Source organism: Carcharodon carcharias, chromosome 2 (genome assembly GCF_017639515.1).
Source record: "Carcharodon carcharias isolate sCarCar2 chromosome 2, sCarCar2.pri, whole genome shotgun sequence".
Taxonomy (NCBI): domain Eukaryota; kingdom Metazoa; phylum Chordata; class Chondrichthyes; order Lamniformes; family Lamnidae; genus Carcharodon; species Carcharodon carcharias.
The window spans coordinates 80,789,676-80,812,029 of NC_054468.1; positions in this window are offsets into that span (position 1 = coordinate 80,789,676).

A 22,354-nucleotide genomic window follows, 5' to 3' on the forward strand; every position below is an offset into this window, starting at 1 on the left:
CGAATATTGGTGGGGTAGCAAATAGTCAGGAGGAGGCCCAAAAATTACACGCAGATAGAGACGGGCTGGTCAGGTGGCCTAAGGAATGACAAGTGGAATGTTATGTGGATAAATGTGAGCTGATGCACTTGGGCAGGAGAAACAAGGTTGGGGAATACACGAGGAATGGTAGGACTGTGGAAAATCAGGGGGATCAGAGGGACCTTGCTGGGCATGTCGACAGGCCCGTTAAGGTAACGGGACAGGTACATAAGGTGTTTAAGAAGGTAAATGCCATACTTGCCTTTATTAGCTGAGGAATAGAATAAAGGAACAGGGAGGTCATGTTGCAAGTGCAGAAAATGCTGCCTAGGCCAGAGCTATAGCTCTACATTCAGTTGTAATCTGCGCTTCATGGGAGGGATGTGATTGGAGTGGAGAGAGTGCAGAGGTCGCTGACCAGGATGCTGGCTGGTGTGGAGAGTTAGAATTCTGAGGACACATAGCATAAAGTGGGGCTATTTGCCCTGGAGCACAGGACATTGGGGGGTCACATTATTGAGCTTTATAACATTATGAGGGCTGTAGATAGGGTTGACAGAAAGGAACTTTTCCCCTTGGCGGAGGGATGAGTAACCTGATGGCATTGATTTAAGGTAAGAGGCATGAGGTTGACAGGTGAGGTGATGAGGAAAAAAAACAAAAAACAAAAAACTGCGGATGCTGGAAATCCAAAACAAAAACAGAATTACCTGGAAAAACTCAGGTCTGGCAGCATCGGCGGAGAAGAAAAGAGTTGACGTTTCGAGTCCTCATGACCCTTCGACAGAACTGATGAGGAACTTTTGCATACAGTAATGTGGGATGCACTGCCTGAAAGGGCGGTGGATGCAGAAACCTTCCTAACATGTGATAAGTATTTGGATGTGTAGTTGCGATGCCACGGCATACAAGACCATGGGGATACTGGTCAGAAATGGGATAAAGCGACTTTGGAAGGTGCTTGACACGCGCATCTTCGAAGGGCCGAGGGACCTTTGTCTATGACACATACCTCTGACTATCAGTCTGTGAATGAGCAATGTTGCTACAATAATGTTTCAAACAATCATCAGTGCTATGGATGGTGGGAAGACAGAGCGGATGTCACTGTGGACCTCAAATGCCTGGCCGCTCCACCCCAGCTTCACTGACACCTGTGGACCTGGGCGCATGGCGCCTTTCAAGTTCCAGGACCTCCTGCTCAAAATGGTTCAAAATCAGCAACTGGGCCTGGCCACCTCCAGTTCACAAATGCTCAGAGGCATTGTGAGCATTTTTCTCCTGAAAAACAGAGAAGACCATTCATTGCAGCTAATCGCACATGTATACTGCACGTGCACGCTGCACCCCAACAACAGTGGCCCATATCAGGCCTCCGGTGCCTCCCCTCCCCGCTACTGCTGATCACTCACACAAAGATAGTATGCCTGTTCCCAACCCCAACCCCCAACGGCCATCTTGGACACATTCTGTGTCCATCACTTTAGGAAACACACGGTCTTAGCTCCCATAGTAAGGAGGTGCAACTAGGTGTGGCGTCGAGGTCAGCAGATGGCTCTTGGCCATGAGACCTTGAGGCTCCCCTTCCACAATCTCATCATCATGAATAGGACATGTGCTGGAGTTCTGAGTATGTGCCTGGCTGCATCTCCTGCAGGTTGCCCCCAGACTAGTCATGTGTGACTAAGAGCAACACATGGTGTGGGGGAGAACTCTTCTCCTCATGAACCACTCAGGCTGATGTAAGCGTGGGCACTATCTGCTTGCCCACACAGCGTAAAAGAAATGCCCAACATGATTCAATGCAGTCACGACAGTAAGACGTGAGGTTGGGGGGGGGGAGCCCTCAAAGGCTGAGGCTACCTGCTGGGTTAAATGCGCAACATGGTACTCACTCTTCCAGAGCACAACAAATCGTTGAAGCGTTTACAGCACTGGGTCCAGGTGCACCGCACTATGTTGCGGGAGGTCACTACCTCCGCCACCTCCTCTCAGGCACGTTTTGTCATGTGGGGGGGGGGGCCTCCTCCTCCTCCCATCCTGGGAAACCAGCACCTCCCGCATTGCTGCCACCTCCTCGAGGAGGGCAGCAAGGCAGTCATCAGAAAAATGAGGGCACATTGGCGCCCCCCCCCCCACCCCCCCGCTGGCCTGCTCTGCACCCTTCCCTGCTCCTGAGGCAGCCCCTGCAGCCTGCCCTGCTCTTGGGGCAGACCCTGCAGCCTGCCCTGCTTCTCTGCCCTTCCCTCCAGATTGACCTGCTGAGCAGACCCCCTGCAGTTGGACCTGCAGCTGGCCAGAGCAAACAGCCTGCAGGAGGCCACCAGGCCTTCTTTTAAACAGACAACATCGGACCTGGCGGGCTGTACACACCCGCCGCAAACTTTGCACTCAGTCAGAAATGTGCTGGGCGGGCCTTAATTGACGCCCCCCCATGCAAAATGGCGGCGCGGCCCCGATCACGAGCGGCAATCAGGTCCGTGCCCGCCCACGTCCGCACCTGCTCCGCCGCCCTCCAAACGGAAAATTTTAGCCACTAACATCTTTTTCCTAAAGGCAGGGCTTCATGCTGAGCTATGGTCCTCCAAGCAGCATCAGGACACCTGGTTTCTTCTTCACATGACCATTCTTCACTAATAGACACAGGAGAGGCTCAGATCCACCTGTGCAAGTCCAGCAACGTGGGGCCCTGATGCTCCCCATCCCAAATCATGGTAATTTGAATGGTCAGAGTGGGTGCATCATTCTTGCAAGGACAAAGGCACCTGGCCCATACCTCCATCCAGTGCCTGATATCCATCCAGCAGTGCTGAAACCTCAACTAAGAGCTGGTGCGCATTCCTGAGATCTGTTGAGGGCAGCTTGGGTGGAATTCTCCAAGGAAGCTCAGGAACTCACCCAGATTTGACATTTGAACATAGAGCCTGGCTTAAAGTTCCACACTTTCTCCTCCTCCTCCTCCCGTTCCCGCCATTAGTGGAATTATTTTTATTCTTTCATAGGATGTGGGCATCGTTGGCCCATCCCTAGTTTCCCCTGAGATGGTGATGGCGAATCACCTTCTTGAACCGCTGCAGTCCATTTGGTATTTGTTCACCCATTTGTGCTGTTATGGGGGAAGTTCCAGGATTTTGACTCAGCGTCAGGGAAGGAATGGCGATACAGTTCCATTTCAGGGTGGTGTGCAACTTGGAGTGGGATTGCAAGTGGTGGTTCGCCCATGCATCTGCTGCTCTTGACCTTCTGGGTGTTGATTGTCACAGGTTTGGAAGATGCTGCCAAAGGAGCTTTAGTGAGTTGCTGCAGTGTAACTTGTAGATGGTACATACTGCTGTTACTGTGCGTCGGTGGCAGAGGGAGTGGATGATGAAGGTGGTGGATGGGGTGCTTTATTCTGGATGATGTTGAGCTACTTGCGTGTTGTTTGGGCTGCACTCATCCAGGCAAGCAGAGTGTACTCCATCACACTCCTGACATGTCTTGTAGATGGTGAGCACGGTTTGGGGATGCATTGAAAATGGGGAAGAAACTCAGAAGAAACTGGCTCTATCCCAAATTCCAGGCCCTCCTTCGGTGGAAATTTTGCTTTCCATCCACTTCCCCTTCAGGTATTGAAGACTTCATATTTATAGATCATTCAACAATAGATGAAAGCAACTCCTTCACCGTAGACAATAGATTGATCCTGGGATCTCGATGGTTTTTAACATGTGTGATGCAGTATTTTTATCCAGGGGTTTTGTTTCTTGAACCCGTATGATTTAGGAATGTCATCAAATTACATCTTCTGCAAGGATTTTGAAGACACATAATTAGAAGAAGTTTGGTCAGAATTGCAATTCAGTCCCTATACATGTGCACCAAAACTCTACAAGCCAGCTCACAACTGATCTATTATAACTATCCTAGGTCAGAGAGTTTCTATACATTGCAGCCAATAGATATTGGAGACCAGAGATACTGCTGTTTGCCTTTTGGTATTCCGCAATCACAGAAATAGACAGGTTAGTATTTCCAATTTATCCACAATCAGCTTCTGCAAATTTACAAGATGAAGTTCTCCAGTGTTATTACACTGACCTACAGACTGTAACATTGGATCAAGACAGAAGGCTTTTCATTTTTCAAGGGAGATTGCTTTCCTTAGGCAATCACATTCTAAAGGCTACACTCACTGGCCTACAGCAGAATCCAGCTGAGTGGCTATGTCAGGGAAAATGTGCAAATTGAATTGTGAGGTTGGCTTCAGGATGCCTTGTGATTTTGATGCATGTGTGAGCAGAATTGCCACTTTTTTTTTTATAAATGGTATTTTAAATGGAGTTCATCAGACCAAATAGGATGGAATCCATTTTACATTTCAGGAGCAAAAGCACAATGAGACAATAAAAGGAACAATGCACCTTAAATGTTTTATGCTGCTGGATGCTCCTCAGCACCTGACTAGATTTATGATCGACGTATTTTAGAATTAATAATGGTGGGCTGCCTGTTCTGTACTAGAGAATGCAGGTTGGCAAGCACTTAACCTGCAGCCTTGCCCTTCAGATTGGATTATCTATCCTCAATTGCCTGATGTGACACAGGCAATCACCCTTCTTCTTTGCCAGCATTATTTGCTACTGTTCAGCCATTACCTTATTATTGAGGTCCTGAATGAACCATCTGCCAATCAACAGAGGAGAATTCTGAACAAGATTGTGGAGAATTCTCAGTCGTCATTGACACAATGTGCACTAAGCCTTGGGCTTACTCAAAATCTGAGTCAGAAAGTGCAGGGTTTGGATCTCACTCCAGACAGTTCTGGTGAGTTGAGACTGGAACCCCAACTCTGAATTCCAGCTGGTCAGCCAGTAGGATTACCAGGTTGGATGGGTGTGTGTGACCCCCCACCAATCCTCTCATCAAACAGTTTGTGGGAGTCTATGAAATCCTCTCATCTTATAGAACTAACCACACTATTGGCTGGTATGGATGATGGTTATAACCTTTGAAGGAGCATTCACTTTGGGGCCTATTAGGCTGCTACTTCGCATGAAAATTCTTCCACCTTTCCAGATTATTCTCAGAGGGAAGAGCACAAAGACATGAAAATAACTGACACCACATGAGGAATAACTAGCCAACAATCACAAGATGGCTAGCCATGCTTGCACAGAGCATGCATGTTTTACTACACTGTTTAACCAATGAAGAATGCTGCATTACCAAATATACTCCCCTGACCCAAAGGGAAAATGAAGCTAAGTAATAATCTAAACTCATTTCAGAGAGCTAGGGGCTTTGTTAGCTGATGAAATTTTGTGGATTCATGAATAAACAGTAGGCCTAAGGATAAACTGGGATTGAGTTCATTTAAAACCCTCTGTAGTAGACAGAAGTTTTGCTGAAATTCCCCCCAAGGCATTTGATTAATTTTGATCATGCATTAAGAAAGTTTTTCATAATAAAATGTTTTGGAAAATAACAAAAATTTGTGTAAAATATTTTGTAAAAGAAATTCTATTCACTAAAATGTAACATTGGGCTGCATCTCTTGGTCGGTGAGCGGGGGCTCAGGACCCACTCGCTGACATATAAAATGACATCAGGCGTGCATCCTGCTGTCACCCTGCGTCATTTAGATTTTCAGTTTGGTGGGCGCGCAGCCAAGCCAGCTGCGCATCCGCCGAACTGTCAACGGACACTTAAGGCCTTTGAAAAACTAATTTAGCCATTTAATGTATTTACCCGTCCAACCTTAAGGTTGGCAGGCAGACCAGGAGCCCCAGCGGGCTTCTAAAAAAACATGAAATCTCATCCACGGGTGGGATGAGGTTTCATGAGGAATTTAAAGATTTCAGAATATTTTATAATAAAAGTTATGGACACGTCCCAACTCATGTGACAGTGTCACATGAGGGGACGTGTCAGTAAAATTATTTCTATTCTTTAAGCTGCTTTACATATTTGAGCCTATGTCCCTGAGGCAGCACTTTGCCTCAGGGAGATCTGTGCGCTCTTTCGCACACACGCATAAAAGAGCACACTCCTGGCTAGAGAATCCACCCCCCCCCCCCCCCCACCCCTCCCTGCACAGGGAGCGCACAGTGCTTCTGAGCAGACATCATATTGGGCAGGCCTTAATTGGCCCTCTTCCACACATCCCCTAGACAGGGGGAAAATGTTGTCCATTATTACTGGTCAAGTGTAGATTTGTTTATAAAATGATCAACAGAATTACACAGCGTTTTGCTTCTCCTTCATAAGTACAGCACATTCTGAAAAACAGTTTGAGCACATTCTTCTCTTGGTCAACTTCTTTAAGGGGTGTGAATATTCCTTTGTTGGCAGAAAGGAGTTATCACAACTATATTGCATTGATACTTCTATCAAGAAGCAAGTTCAATGTAGTCACTTCTAAATAGCTGCAAATTGTCAGAGTGTATTAAAGACAAACCAAACAAAAATGGTTTCAATGCAAACAATTCTCATTCTTATACAAGCAGCAAGGCCATGTCAAGATCTATTCTTAAGGAAGTTGATTATTGCTGGAAAGAGAGACATGTTGCCAAAGCAAGAGTGCCAAATTTCAAACAATCACGACAATTTATATTTCAGGAGAAAAGGCTTCTGATTGGTTGGCAAGTCGACTCTGATTAGCTGAGGCATTGCCATGGAGAAAGCAATAAGAACTATGGCTCCTCAAGTGCAAGGCTTGAATATATTCCTTCCGTTTGCTGAGAACAGGTCCCTGCATATGAAGATATGTCACTTCTAGCAATGATAAATGAGCAATGTTGCAGACTTGACTGATCCTCTTAACTTGGTTGTTACTGTAACTATTAGCACACTCAGGATTTTTCAGTAAGTCCTGCCCAATCATGAAATTACATCCAACAATAGACATGTTGTTTTGGGTTTTGCAAGCACAGGCTTGTTGAGTATGGTCTGTATTCTGCCTATTATGAGCAAACGAAGAGACATACTGTTTGATTCGTCTAGCAATTGGCTCACCTTATTTCCATAAGTTTTTCCCATCCTGCATCTCTGATATTGTATTCATCTTCCCCACTGTCAAGACAAAATTTATCATTTCCACCTTGTCTCAGCAACCTAAATCTATTTTTAATGGGGCCACCTTGTCCTTCACCACTTTTTCTTGATGTACTTCCAAAAACATTAACTATTCCCCCATTACCATACACCTTTTGTCTCCAGCACCTTGAAATGATATAAAATTATTTGCAATAAAGAAACAATGAACCATTTGAATTAATAACACATCAGCAATTCAGTACACAAGGGCAATCATTCAAAGCTGGGAAATCTCCAGCTAGCACTCAGATGATTCATTTTCTTAAGGATCTGTGAATTGTTGTATGGAAATTGTACTGCAACATTTAACAAACTGGCTGCTTGCCAGGTTGTGTTTTATTTAACCAGCTTCAGTTTTTTTTAAAAGAGCTGTGAAAATATCAGCTGGTGGTAAACTCAGTAACTGCCCTTTTGCTATCTCCAACGGACTCATGCTGGCACAAAGTGTCCACATCCAGGTGATGATGACAGAACTTTTGATGATTTGCCAGCAGTGCAACAGTGAGCTATTTTCATAAAACTAGCTTGCTCATTGTCTCAAAAGTCATTATGCTTTGGGTATCCCAAAAGCTATTACATATTCACTATTCCAGAAATTATTGCATGCTTAGTATGCCAGAAGGTATTATAGTATTTTTAAAACTATAATGTGCAAGGACAGAATTGAAGAAGAGAATTGAAGAGTTTACAAATAAAGAACTTTCCCATTGACTTTATGGTTATTTTGACCATAAAGAATGCATTGTTTCACAATCTACTGGCATTAAATGTAATATCACATTTGTTTAAACATGACATCTATCTAGATGTAGGGAGCAGTTTTAACATTTTGACTAGCCAGGAGTGGATGGGGTCAGTAGCATGTGGGATGCACAGAGGTCAGTGTTTTTCTGCAGACTGTGTAGTTTTAACTTTAGAGTATGCATGTGATATCACTGACAGGCTCCCCACCTGGACCCAGCATGGTTTCTATTGGGGCAGGGTACACTTGAAAAGGTTGCGAAAGCCCTGGCTTAGGCTGGTAGGCGTTGATGGAGTCTGAGCACGGGGATGGATCTGGTCAGTCCCTGACCCACGGAACAGATTCAATCCTGGAGGGGTGGTTGTGGCAGGGGAGGTGGTCGGGGGGGGTGGGGGGCGCGGGGAGAGAGTTGGGGGGGGGGGGGTGGGGGGCGCTGTGGACGGGGGGGAATCTGGTTCCTGACCCTGGGCAGGATGGTTGGAGGGGATGTAGGGCTTCATTTCCTGGGGTGGACAGGGTATCAGAGGTCAGAAGGCTGAGGGATTGGAGGCAGAGGAGGCGGTGTCCATTCGAGGTTATTGGTGAGGCAGGTGTACTGGATCCAGTAGGGAAGTGGAAAGGCACTTCCTACTTGATCCAGCAGTACTCACCTCCCTTCAACTGCCAGGTTTCCTGAGGGCATGCAGCTTCATTATAAAACTTAAACTGACAATTCACCTCATGGGAGTGAGTTAGTCACCCACTCTCAAGCCATCTCCATTTTAACCAAAAGTGAATGGGTCAGGGGAGGGTTGGAATCATGATTCAGGATTTTTTTAAACACTTTTACCCTGCACCCAACTCAAATCTGTCTGTTTTATGGATTAAAATCACCTCCCTTACTGTCATGTAAACACCTTCAAATACGGATGCAAGGTTTGAATCATTGATTTCTCCTCCTCCATCTAATTAGCACTAAAAGCTGACAGCATGCAGCACCAAGATTAAGGCCTCATTTGGAGTTTCCAAAAAACTTCAGATTTCCATTCCACGTCAACTGAACTCAAAAGCTATTCAAGAAATCAATCAATCAATCTGAATTCCCCGTGTTGGCCTGAGGCTCCAGACCAGAGTCCCAGAAAGCTAGTGAAAATGCATCCTTGTTCTTGAACGCTTCCAGTTGTTAGCACAAGGTCTGGGACACAGATCAGTTTAAACCTTCATCGGGTTGCAAAACTGAATGTCACATAGCACTAACTAGGCATGGTTACACTTCTTATTTTTATTTCCAATTTCCTCTATTCAGCCCGTCCAGCCTTGTGAAACTAACCTTAATATAAAGAGGGTGATTTTACACACTGCCAGAGATTGAACAGATGAATTTGACACCTAATCCAATGTGAAAGGGAGTATAATAGGAAATGGCCTTAGTGACATGAAGGTGTCAGTATTTGATGAATTTGCTGTCAAATGGTTTCTCAACTGGTGATTGCATTTCAACTTCAAAATGCATAGATTCTGTGGTAAAATAGCACAGACTTAATAAAGATCTCACATAATTATGGTGGATTTGGGAACATAACATAAAAGCCTCCAAACCCTGCCATTAATTCAGATTCATTACTTCTTGAGATCTGCACCATTTGTATCCAATAATTTTCATTGTTGAAGTCTTGGATAACATTCAATATTTCTATCAAATATTTGTTTCATAGTGTAGAAAACTCGTAACCTTCTGTGAGGAGTTATTTTTTATTGTAATGCCAGATCCATAAAACTTACTCTAATTGTTAACTAATACCAAGTTCCTGCCTTTGACAAGCATACAGGAGTTTACAACCCTGAACCTCCTTTTGTGCCCAATTACAATCAGACCTGTGCTAGAGGTCTCAAATGTTATAATTATTGCCAAATCTTTTTCTTTTCCACAACACTGACAGTAATCAGTGAGGCTTTGAACTATCTGAAACAATTTTGCACTCGCTAACATTCTGTAACAGATTTCAGATTGGAGACAATTGAGATGCTGTTTAACTCTTTACTGCTCAAAAACACAAAAGATACATGTTAGAGACACGCTGGTGAATTGCATTGCAACATTTGGCTGATAGCAAGTGATTCACAGGCAGTCCACTAACTCTTGATGCAGAGTATTGGAATTCATTGGAATAGATTCAAATCCATTTTGAATACAACTTCACTTCCCATAGAGAATGACCCTTAGCCAAACAATTAGATAAAATGTTAAGAAATTATGCTTTGGAACAAAGAAATGTGAGATAAAGGTACATGGCGTAAAGGAATGTCATATATTGTCATGCAATCCAACATTATGTTTGACATTTTAGGGGGCATGCTTATGTGACACAACATTACATAACACAATGTTATGTCGCAGAACCTTACAACTTATATATGAGGTGACATTACATTATGTGAGATAGCCATTTAAAACAAAAGTATAAAAAAAGCACATTTGGAAACTTTCCTTCTCACCATAATATTTAAAAATCTGCATTAGTATTTCACCAACAAAGTATATTATGTAAACACATATGAGTGTCTGATCGCATCAGCCCAAATTTATTTCATCTATTGTGGTGCTGTAAGATCAAACATCTTATGTATGATGTATAATGATAAGTAACATAGTGTTGGATGACATAACATCACATGCACAATACAACTTGGGTAACACAATGTTAGGTGGCATGTTAGGTGACATAATGCATGTGAAAGTGTTATATGACACTTTGTACAACAAAATGCGTTATGTAACACAATATAACATAGCTATCTAAAGCAAAACTATAAAAAACCTTTGAAGACTAACATTTTAAATGTTCTTTTAAAGACTTTGAAAGGTCAAAAAATCGTCAAGATCACTTTATCTTTGATGAGAAACTATTACTCTCCCCCTCACCATTGTTCCTACCCCCACCCTACCTCACCTCCTCCATGCCCCTCATCTTCATCCAGTTATTGCAGTGCCATTAGCCCTGCCTGAGCTGATAATTTCAATTAGTCAATTTGTGTGCAATGCCATGAGGGATTGAATAAGATTGTTTAAAATATATGCCTGTGCACACTTCCTATCTATAAAATTGTATGTCGTATGTCACTCTTTTTGTCACAATAGCAAACAGCAAATCCATTTTGCATTCACACTTTACTGTTGCCTGGCATTTCTTTCTTCCTTCCCCCCCATAGTCTTAGCAATTGCTGTCTAGAAGTCAAAATTATTTTCTATAGTCTGAAAAAATAGCTGCTTCCATGTGTGGTTATTTCTTTTTAAATGGACACATGCCTTTAACTTGGAGATGATAGTCAGACTTTCTGCATTCTCATATCAGGCTTAGTGATGGTGCAAAATCAAAGCTACTGTATAGCAGCTCATCGTTATGTCAAAAACTGCAACAATGGCTTGCTTCAGCGTTGCAGATAGACAATCCTGGTTTCACTACCCCAGGATAGCAAAAACCAACCTTTAAAATATGCTTTATTGGGGAATAAGATAAAACTTGGTTACATTGTAATTAATTTTTAATAATCACCATCGCTAGATTTATTGAATGAATAATTCAGGAAATGTGAACACAGTTTTTATAACCAAGGCAGAATTTCAAAAGGAGGACTCTAAATGTCTGCTGCATGGTTTTGATGCAAATGTTTAGTTACCATGAAAAACTAAATATTATTTATTCCAATTTTTACAACACTTAACCCCCACCACATTGTTGATGTCCAGCAACACGAGATGAGAAGCAATGAGATGGAATGAATCAGATCATCAGTAAGTGATCACAAAAAGCCTAAGTTTTATTGAGAACAACTTGCACATTTACACTTAATTGAAGATTAGGGATCATCTTTGAACAACCCTCTGAAGTACAAGTCCATTATTTTTGATTTCTATATCCACTTAAATCTATCACCTACTGGGGGATGAAAAAGAATCAAATCAAAGAATTCTCGATAGCAGCATCAAATTGGGAGCATACATTTTCTTCCATTGCCTTATGTATGTTGAGCTGGATAATAGCCTGCGATTGACAGGAATTAATGGAAATTATGATCATTCAAAGCTTACTGGAGGTTCATTTCAAATCTGTGAACATGATCTTTCTATTCTGTTGTACCTTCATCTTAGACAGGCAGGTTATGGAAAGCAAAATAAAAATACTAATTGTTCAACTAAAAGACACCATCCTGATTGATATATTTCAGGTCAGATCATTCTAGAAATTGAAGTACTTATAGCAACAAGCAAATTAACTAGAAGAGTTTCATCCTCATAAGTAGGAAAGCAAGAAAGGTAGAGAAAGAAAGCAAAAGGTAGAGAAAGAGAAATTGAGAAGGAAAGAATGAGAAAAGAGATAAAGTGAAATGGAGAGGAGAGGGAAAATGAAAGGGAAAGGACAGAGAAAATGCATCCCTGGCATATCAGCAGTTTGCTTTATTTCCTTGAACCATTAATTGAGATCTCTTTGGGAGAGCTGTCTTGAAAGCTCACAGGATTAACTCCCTCCCGTGCTATTTTGATGGTCATTTCTAAGGATCCAACAGCAACTCCATGTTTTCACCAAAGCTAAGTAAATTGAGGTAAAAAAAAATGGAAAATGCTTGGAGGTCCACTATTGATAGATGGCAGTAAAGATCAAGATATAAACATAAAACCATAAAGTTGGTTATAAAATTATTATAATGGAAAATTACTGACATTGTTGGAATTTAGTGAGTCTGTTTTGGGAATTATGCATCAGCCACTTTCAATTATTCTGAGTGAGAGAATAAATTATTGGTGATTTAAATAAAATGACTTTTAATGTCAGCTAGGTAAGATAAATATTGCAGCATCTCTGCCTGTACACATTTGGTACCTTTACTCGCTGTCAGGAATATCCATTTATTTCTGAGAGTTTCGGCATGCCCTGTAAATATGACAGGAATGAGCAATTAGAGATAAGAGGAAAAGTACAATAAAAATCAGAAATAAAAACTGAACATAATTAATGTTGTTTCTGAGGCACCTTGAAATAGAAGATGAATACTGCACTGATCTTTTTCTTTTATTATACTGACAGACTGAAAAATTTTGATCATGTCCACACATTGGACACTTAACGCATTGATAAATAAATCAATGGTTTAAAAGGAGTGGCAGCAATGAGCAGCTGATACCAGACAAATAGCGAGAAAAACTCAAAAAGGAATGTCATTGTGAGCTATGAGTGAGGTGTGACAGAGGCTGAGAAATCAAAGCTGTGGTTAATTTATCACCCTTTGGGAAAATAAATGGACCCAAGAGGCTGAACCCGTTAAAAAAAATCTAAAGGACAAATTAGACCAAGTAGAGGAAACTAACATTAAAGGGAACCAATTTCTTTAAATAAGTATCTGTTATACATAAGTAATAAATAATCAGAGTAATTATTCTCAGTTCATCTGAAATCAAACCAACAAATGATGGAATACTCTTCACTTACTTGGATGAGTGCAGCTCCAACAACACTCATCAAGCTCAAAGCCATCCAGGTCAAAACAGCCTACTTGGTTAACACCCATCCAGTGTGTACCATCTACAAAACGCACCACAGCAGCTCACCAAGGCTCCTTTAACAGCACGTTCCAAAGCCGTGACTTCTACCACTTAGAAGAACAAGTGCAGCAGATGAATGGCAAAATCACCACCTGCAAGTTCCTCTTCAAGTCACATACTTGGAATTATATCACCGTTCTTTCACTGTCACTAAGTTAAAATCCTGAAACTCCCTCCCTAAGAGCACTGTGGGTGTACCTACACCACACAGACTGCACCAGTTCAAGAAGATGACTCACCACCACTTTCTCGAGGGCAATGGGGATGGGCAATAAATGCTGGCCTGGCCAGCGATGCCCACATCCAGTGAAAGAATAAATTAAATAAAAGGTATAATGTAATTGCTTCCTATGAGGATAAGGATAAAGAGAGTACAGGGAGGGTGGCTAAAATGATAACCATGGCACCATGGAGCAGAATAGAAAGGTTGTAGTCATAAGTGATTGATAATAGGGGGATAGATAGTGTCCCTGTAGTTATAAAAGTGAGTCCAAAAGGGTCCGGTGCTTACATGTTGCAAAGGTAAGTGATATCTCAGAGCATCAGGGGAGGAGTTTGGAAAGGCAGGTGGAAGATCCAATTGTCCTGGTCCATGTCAGGACCAATGACACAGGGAAGAAAAGGGATAAGGTTCTGCCTAGGGAATATTAGAAGCTACAAAATAAATTTTAAAAATGGCCACACAAGGTGGTAAGCTTGGCATTACTACCCAAGCCATGTGCTAATTAGCATCCAGATAGGCAGATCAGGAACGTGACTGAAATAGTGTGTGTGGGAAGGAGGGCATCGAGTTCATAGGACACTGGCACCTGTACAGACGCAGGAAGAAGTTTTAATCCTGGGATGAGCTCCACTTGAACCATAGAGCTGGGGCCAGTATACTAGTAGAAATAATAGGCTTGGAGGACTTTAAGCTAGAATGATGATGGGTAGACAGGAAATCTGGCAAAAATAGCAAAAGTCAGAGGTTAAAAGAAATAGGAGGCAAGGGCAAAGGTCAGATCAAGGAAAAGAGTGAGTGTAAAATAAAAAAATAAATGACCAGGGGACAAATGCAGTTATGGAACATGGGGTAGAGTTTTCATCTTGGGCACAATCGGCAACCTGGGCATAAATTGCGCTTAAAATTGCTCTAATTTTCTGAAGTGACAGAATGGTTCAAGTTTCTGCTAAAACACATATGCAATCACAAATGTAATTTTTTCATGAACCAGTGTAATTGGGCAGGGTTTTAGAAAGCGATTGTTTATTTCCTTTACTTTAAAAGTCATTCCTTGATATATTTAAGAGTGGTAACCTGGGGCATTTGTATTAATACTCGAGTTAAGTTTCTCACAAAAAATAAACATTTTAATAAGAATGTCTAGTCCACCATCTTTGTGCAATATAATTTGAGAAAATTGAACATGACTTGCAAAAACTATGCAGGACAATTTACTAACTTACCTCAGTTTGGTCAGTAAATTATTTTATTTGATATTTCAAAGATTTTTAAATGTGCATATAAGATTCTGACATATATGTCTCCCAAAAAGCTCAAGTCTAACAGGCTTTTCAAAGGGTTTAAAATGGGCTGAATGCTTATTCATTTGATCTGGGAGCATGGCCAGTCTTGTGGGTATGGCCAGCTTCCAACCAGATAGTATATTGTTATATTATTCAGAAAGGGTTAGGAACTATATTGTTATGTGCATGTATACATAAATATCCAAGATGCCACCTCACTCACTACTGCACTACAACCTGTGTACTGAACTAACAATGTATCATTCCACAGCACATTGTGAGATCTAAGGAATACATTGGATGTCAGCTCCAGTATCTGCAGAAAACTGTGATTATTTCAAATTTCTGGGAACCACAAGGGACAATGTGGTGGCATCAGGTGTCTGTGAGTAAAACTCAAATATTTTAAAAAGATTTAATGTTGAATTAGGCTGTACAAAAGCAACATAAATTAATGACAGAGAGACAAAACTGAGTGAGTCATGCTGAAATGAAATAGCTGCCGCTGCAATTAAGAAATACACAGCAAAAGCTCAGGATGAACTGGGAGGCTGATTATGTCATAAAGGCCTGTGAGTCTGTTGACAACAGTAAATATCTGAATGAGTCTGAGAAATTCAGCCAGCAAGTGTAAGTTCAAAGGATGGATGAAAGAACAAAAAAAAAGTGGGAAATAAGAATACTGGTCTGAACTGGTCTTGCGTACCTTACAATGGAACACCAGTAACAACTGGGAAATAAGAGCACTGGTCCAAACTTTTTTATCCCTATTGGGGGCAAGGCTAGTAGATCAACTCATTTGGGGCTCTGCTCACCCTGATGTACAAAAAGCTCTGGTTGGGCAGGACAAGCTCACAATATCACAGGCTGTTGACACTGCCAGAGCACATGAAGCCACAAATAGACAGATAAAGGCATTGACTACCCAAATGGCTAACCTTTAGTTAAGCCAAAGGAAAGGCCATAGGGCTGATGCAGTGAAACAGCAGCAAAGGAATGCACACCAGGCAGAGAGAAAGATGAAAAAGAACTAAGAATAACCATGTGTTAAAAGACAGAGGGAAATGTCCCACATACAGATCAAACTACAGAGCTTGTGGAAAGTCCAATCACTGGGAAAAGATGTACAAAAGAAAGAAAGAAAGAAGATGTTAAATGAGCTACCAGAGACAGAACAGGGTGAATGAGCAGGGAAAAAGAAACATACATACCCTAAAAGATGACAATGAGCTGAAGCCATAATAGAGACAAGAGCCATACAACTGCATGGAATGGCTGGATGCGACAGTTCCCAGAGAATCGTATGACCATTCAGATCAGAAAGTTGGTGAGAAATAAGCCCATAACCATAAATCAAGCTGAAGCTTGATACCAGAGCACAGATTAATATCATCCTGCTCAGACTATACCAGAAGATCATTCCTGAAAATTTGAAAGAAAATGGTTATCCAAAGAAAGATGCTCTGAAATTGAGCAATGTCATGCTGAGAGCATATAGAAGAACTGAGATTCCAAGGGAGGAGCAAACCAAATCAGAGACATACAAAGGAAAATACATTAAGTTAATATTCTATATCATAGAAACAGATGCTCCTGTTATCCTGGAGTTGAGTAGGTATGAAGAGCTGAACGTGATCTCAGTAAACCTGAGATGAAGGAGGTATCACTGAAGGCTGAAAGCAGTACACCTATTGAAAAGCACCCTCTGATCAGAAGCAAGAAAGATCTGGTCCAAATGTATCCAGCATGTTTTGACGAAATGGATGGATGCTTTGAAGACTTTGAATATCACATTGCCATTGATCCAGAGAACTAGTGGTTCATCCCCCACACAAAGCAGCAATAGAACTTCAAGGAAAGCTTGAAAGTGAGCTCCAAGAGATGGAAGAAAAGTACATGATTATCAGAGTCACAGAGCCTGCAGATTAGGGAAATTCCATCATTGGGAGCAATAACATGCAAAGACAAATGAATGGGTTGCAGTCAGATATTGAAATTCTGAAGGCCAGTATTGAAAGACACAGACAGGTCTAGATTGAAAAGGAAAGAGGACTGATTTGGAAAGTTCAAGCAGCTAAAGAAAATGATTTAAAAAACTTACAGCATTCCAAGGTGAAAAGTTGGAATTAGAGAATAAATTCACTGACCTAGAAAGAATAAGGGCTGAATTGTCCCAGATCTGCACTAGATGCGGTAGCAGGCATGAAAAATGACATTTTAGCCATTGGCCGCAATGGCGGGTTTTCACATCGTATCATCCCCTTCCCACCTCATTAATTATGTAGCCACAGGAAACACATCGTCTCGCTGATGGGCGGCCTCTGAATCACCCGCAATGCCGTTACCTCACTGTTTCCTCACTCCGGGTGCCATATCTAAAATGCAGTCACACACATAGTTCTCAATGCTTGAAGTCCAGGACTGCTTCAGTGAAGACATGGCCCCGAAAGCCAAGAAGACTTCGGTGACCTGACATTGGAATGTCTTTTGGAGGCCCGTCGTGATGTTCTCCACCCCAGCTCTGGCTGCAGAATGTCCAGCAATCTCTCCAGTCCGGCTTGGGAGGCAGAGGCTGTGGTGGTCAGTGGTTGGCCATCTAGTGCAGAAGAGGAAGGATGATCTCATCTGTGCCACCAAGGTAAGGCAACTATTTTATCACTCTAAACTCACACTCAAGATCAAATGTATACTGCCAGCTCAAGGGACATCACCACTCACTCTCTCTCACACACCTGAAATCTCCATCTGGCCTCATCTCCCCTGGAGGCTGCATACTCAGCCCTCACCATTTTGAGATCGCTTGCACAGATCAACATGTACCCCCACACACACCCTGGGATACCCCCCCTTCCCCAGTACAGTTCTCGTCCTGCAGCCCGCCCTCTGTTCTTAATTAGGACGTCACCTATGGCAAAATTGCCAAGCGGGTTTTGCTGCCGGTAAGCGTGGGTTTGGTTCAGTTTTTCACTCTGACATTTGGGTCCCCACTCAGCTGATAAAATATTGCTCTATGGGTCAGTTAGCCTGCTTTCACTGTTCCTCCTTTCTTAACTAGTGGGGTTATGTTTGCTACCTTCCAATCCTTGGGAACTGTTCTAGAATTCAAGGATAAAAGTAAAAAACTGCGGATGCTGGAAATCCAAAACAAAAATAAAAATACCTGGAAAAACTCAGCAGGTCTAAGAGCATCTGCGGTGAGTAAGACAGTTAACGTTTCGAGTTCGTATGACTCTTCAACAGAACTAAGGAAAATTGGAAAAGAGGTGAAATATAAGCTGGTTTAAGGAGGGGTGGGACAAGTAGAGCTGGATAGAGGGCCAGTGATAGGTGGAGATAGACAAAAGATGTCATAGACAAAAGGGCAAAGAGGTGTTGAAGATGGTGATATTATCTAAGGAAAGTGCTAATAGATGACATTAAAGTAGAAAGCAGGACGAGCAAGGTACAGATAGCCCTAGTGGGGGTGGGGTGGGTGGGAAGGGATCGAAATAGGCTAAAAGGTAGAGATGAAACAATGAATGGAAATACATTTAAAAATAATGGAAATAGGTGAGAAAAGAAAAATCTATATGAATTTTTGGAAAAAAGGGGGATCGGAAAGGGAGTGGGGATGGAGGAGAGAGCTCATGATCTAAAATTGTTGAATTCAATATTCAGTCCAGAAGGCTGTAAAGTGCCTAGTTGGAAGATGAGGTGCTGTTCCTCTAGTTTGCGTTGAGCCTCGCTGAAACATTGCAGCAGGCCAAGGATGGACATGTGGGCATGAAAGCAGGGTAGAGCGTTGAAATGGCAAGCGACAGGGAGGTCTGGGTCATGCTTGTGGACAGACTGAAGGTGTTCCGCAAAGCGGAAAGTCTGTGTTTGGTCTCTCCAATGTAGAGGAAACCGCATTGGGAGCAGCGAATGCAGTAGACTAAATTGAGGGAAGTGCAAGTGAAATGCTGCTTCACTTGAAAGGAGTGTTTGGACCCTTGGACGGTGAGGAGAGGAGAAGTAAAGGGGCAGGTGTTGCACTTTCTGCAGTTGCATGGGAAGGTGCCATGGGAGGGGGTTGAGGTGTAGGGGGCGATGGAGGAGTGGACCAGGGTGTCCGGGAGGGAACAATCCCTGCGGAATGCCACCAGGAGGGTTAAGGGAAGATGTGTTTGGTGGTGGCATCATGCTGGAGTTGGCGGAAATGGCGGAGGATGATCCTTTGAATGCGGAGGCTGGTGGGGTGATACGTGAGGACAAGGGGGACCCTATCTGGGAGGGAGAGGAAGGTGTGAGGGCAGATGCGCGGGAGATGGCCGGTTGAGGGCCCTGTCAACTACTGCGGGTGGAAATTCAAGGAGTTCTAGAAGATCAAAACCAATGTATCCACTATCTCTGCAATTAACACTTATTAAACCCTAGTATATATGTCATTGGGCCCATGGAATTTGTCACCGCTTAACCCCATTAATTTACTGAGACTCTCACTCTACTCCTCTTTGAAGTCAATTCAACTCTTTACAGCTAATTGACACTGAAGTTCAGCTAAATTTGTAGTGCAAATACACTTCCTTGTATTCATACAAAGGAATGAAGATGTAAACTATCAACAGAGGCAGTCTGCTAATGACATAATTTACTGATAATTACCCATTGCAGTCTTATCATCAGTTTAAAGTGAAAAATTCCACATTGATCTCAGAAAAAAGGCAACTGGCAAGCAGATAAAGCACTCTCCTCATTTAGAAGGATGAATCCAATTAAACAGAATTACTCAATTTAATGGAATGTTTTGTTATTTTTTAAAAATGGTACTTTAATACTAACAATTAGATTTGAATTAGCAGACTTTCTCCTGTCTTCAGAATTTTGGTTCCACCTGGACCCCTCCCTCTGGCCTCTTATCTTCTCCACATCTCTTCATTGGAACTGCTGGCCTCACATCTGCCATCTCAATTTTTCTACATCGACCATTTACTTTAACCTACCATCTTCTAAATATGTAGCACTCCCCTCTCCTAATAATGAAATTAAATCTGTTCATAATGGTGGTGCAGTTGTTTTTGGCAAACCGATCTCTACCCTGGGAAGATTGGATGCCAACTTTTGACAACTCCTTACCTCCCTCTGCACATCATGACTCCACCAGTGAACATTAAGCCATAATTTCCCAGGCTGCCAATCTGGGGGTTCTAAATCTCTGACCTCATGGTGCCCCCAATCCCAGAAAGCCTGCTTCTACCTCCTTCCAAAGATCTACTCATGCTCTCGTGCCCACGAGTCTGTCCTTAGCCTGCTGCAATGTTCCAGTGAAACCCAATGCAAATTGAAGGAACAGCACCTCATCTTCCATTTAGGCACTTTACAGCCTTCTGGACTTAACATTGAGCTCAACAACTTCAGACCATAAACTCTTTCCTTCATCTTTACCCTCTTTTTAATCCAATTTTAAAAAATGTATTTATTTATTTAACAGTCAGCCACTGTGAATTGTTGCCATTGCTAAGTGCTGCCTGGGTGGGGGCAGGAGGAGGGCAAGTACTGAAGTTTGCACATGGGTCCGGGTGTGCACACTGAAAATCCCTGAAGGCACAGTGCTGCTCCAAGGAGCTGAATATTTTAAAAATCACAAATGAAGAATTTAAAAATGTTAAAAACATGTTCCCTCATGTGACTGTCATATGAGCAGAGGCAAGTTATAAATGAGATTCGAGCATTTTTATTGTATTTTTAATTTCTGTTGGAAACCTCATCCCGCCTGTGGATGAGGTTTCATAAAAAATCCAAAGGCCACTCATGCCTAAAAATCTCAAAACTTCCCATTTTGTTGTAGCACTGGGAAATTCAGGATGGCTTTTACTTTCATGTCTTATGGAGCCACCTGACTATGTCCAATGGTGTGGCCTAAATACATAATTTGTGCCTTCGCAACTTCATTCTTAGTCAAGTTTGCCATCAAATTAGTTCCTTGCAGTCAATCAATTAGTTCTTTAGATGTTGTAAATGCTCCTCCCATGTTTGACTGAAAACTACCAAGACTTCAATATAAACAGCATAATTGCTCAGTCCTGCAATTACTTTGTTCGTCAGTCTTTGAAATGTTGCTGGTGCATTCTTCATAACAAATGGCTTAACCTTGAACTAATATAGTCCATCTGATATTACAAAAGCTTATACCTCGTTTGCTCTTTCCAATAAGGGTACCTGCTGATATCCTCGCAGCAAGTCAAACTTTGTGATAAACTCTGATTGTCCCACTTTCTCAATACAATCTTCCAACCATGGAATAGGATATGAACCCACTTTCATCACTGCATTTACTTTTCAATAATCCGCACAAAATCTTAGAGTTCCATTCAGTTTCGGCATGACAATAGGTGAATTCCAGACTCAATGATGTCATTCTGAAGTATGAATTCAACTTCTTTTTGCACTTGAGCTAATTTTACTGGATTTATTCTATAAGGATGTTCCTTATTGAAGCTGAATCTCCCACATCTAGATCATATATAACTAAATTTGTTTCCCCAACTTATTCCCACAAGTAGCTTTGTGTGCCTGCAATAGCTTTTCTAAATCACTCTGATACTTATCTAGGTAGTAATTCAGTATCATGTATAAATTTTTAAACACTCCTTCATTGTTCAATTTAATTAGAGGAAAGTCAATTTCAGAATCCTTCCTTTCTACCTCCTTTTCCTTACCTACCACTACTAATAGCTCCTTTTGGTTATCTTCCCTGTCAAAGAATTTTTTTCAGCATATTTATACCCTCTGGTTCTTTCTTCTCCCTGGCATATGTATTAAATAATTTGCTTCACTCAAGTCTCTTTTCAATCCTGTAAGGCCCATTAAATCTTGCCTTTAATGGTTCACCTGACACTGGCAACAAGACTAACACGTTTCCTACAGTGACAAAACTACGAGCTTTTGTACTCTTATCTGGACTTGTCTTCATCACTTGCTATGATATCCTTAAATGTTCCTTAGCTAACCCATAAGATCTGTTCAATCTTTCTCTGAATGTTGTCACATAATTCAGGAAAGTAGTTTTTAAACTTTGACCCACTAGTTTCTCCTGAATCAACTTAAGTTGTCCCCATACTTCATGACCATAGACTAATTCAAAAGGACTAAACCCTGTTGATTCATTAGGGGCATCCCCAATAGTAAATAACAAGAATGGAATCCCTCAATCTCAGTCCTGTGGGTAGTCTTGACTATGTGCTCTCGTCATAGTTTTTAATCTTGGATGCCATTTCTCTAAAGCACCTTGTGATTCAGGTGTGACATGAAATTCAAACTCTGATCCGACTGTACTTCTTTTGGTAATCCATATCTTGTAAAGAATTTGGTCAACTCCTCTCCAACCCTCTTTGCTGTAATATTTCATAAAGGTATTGCTTCCAGAAATCTGGTGGACACATCCATGATTGTCAACAAGTACTGATTTCCAC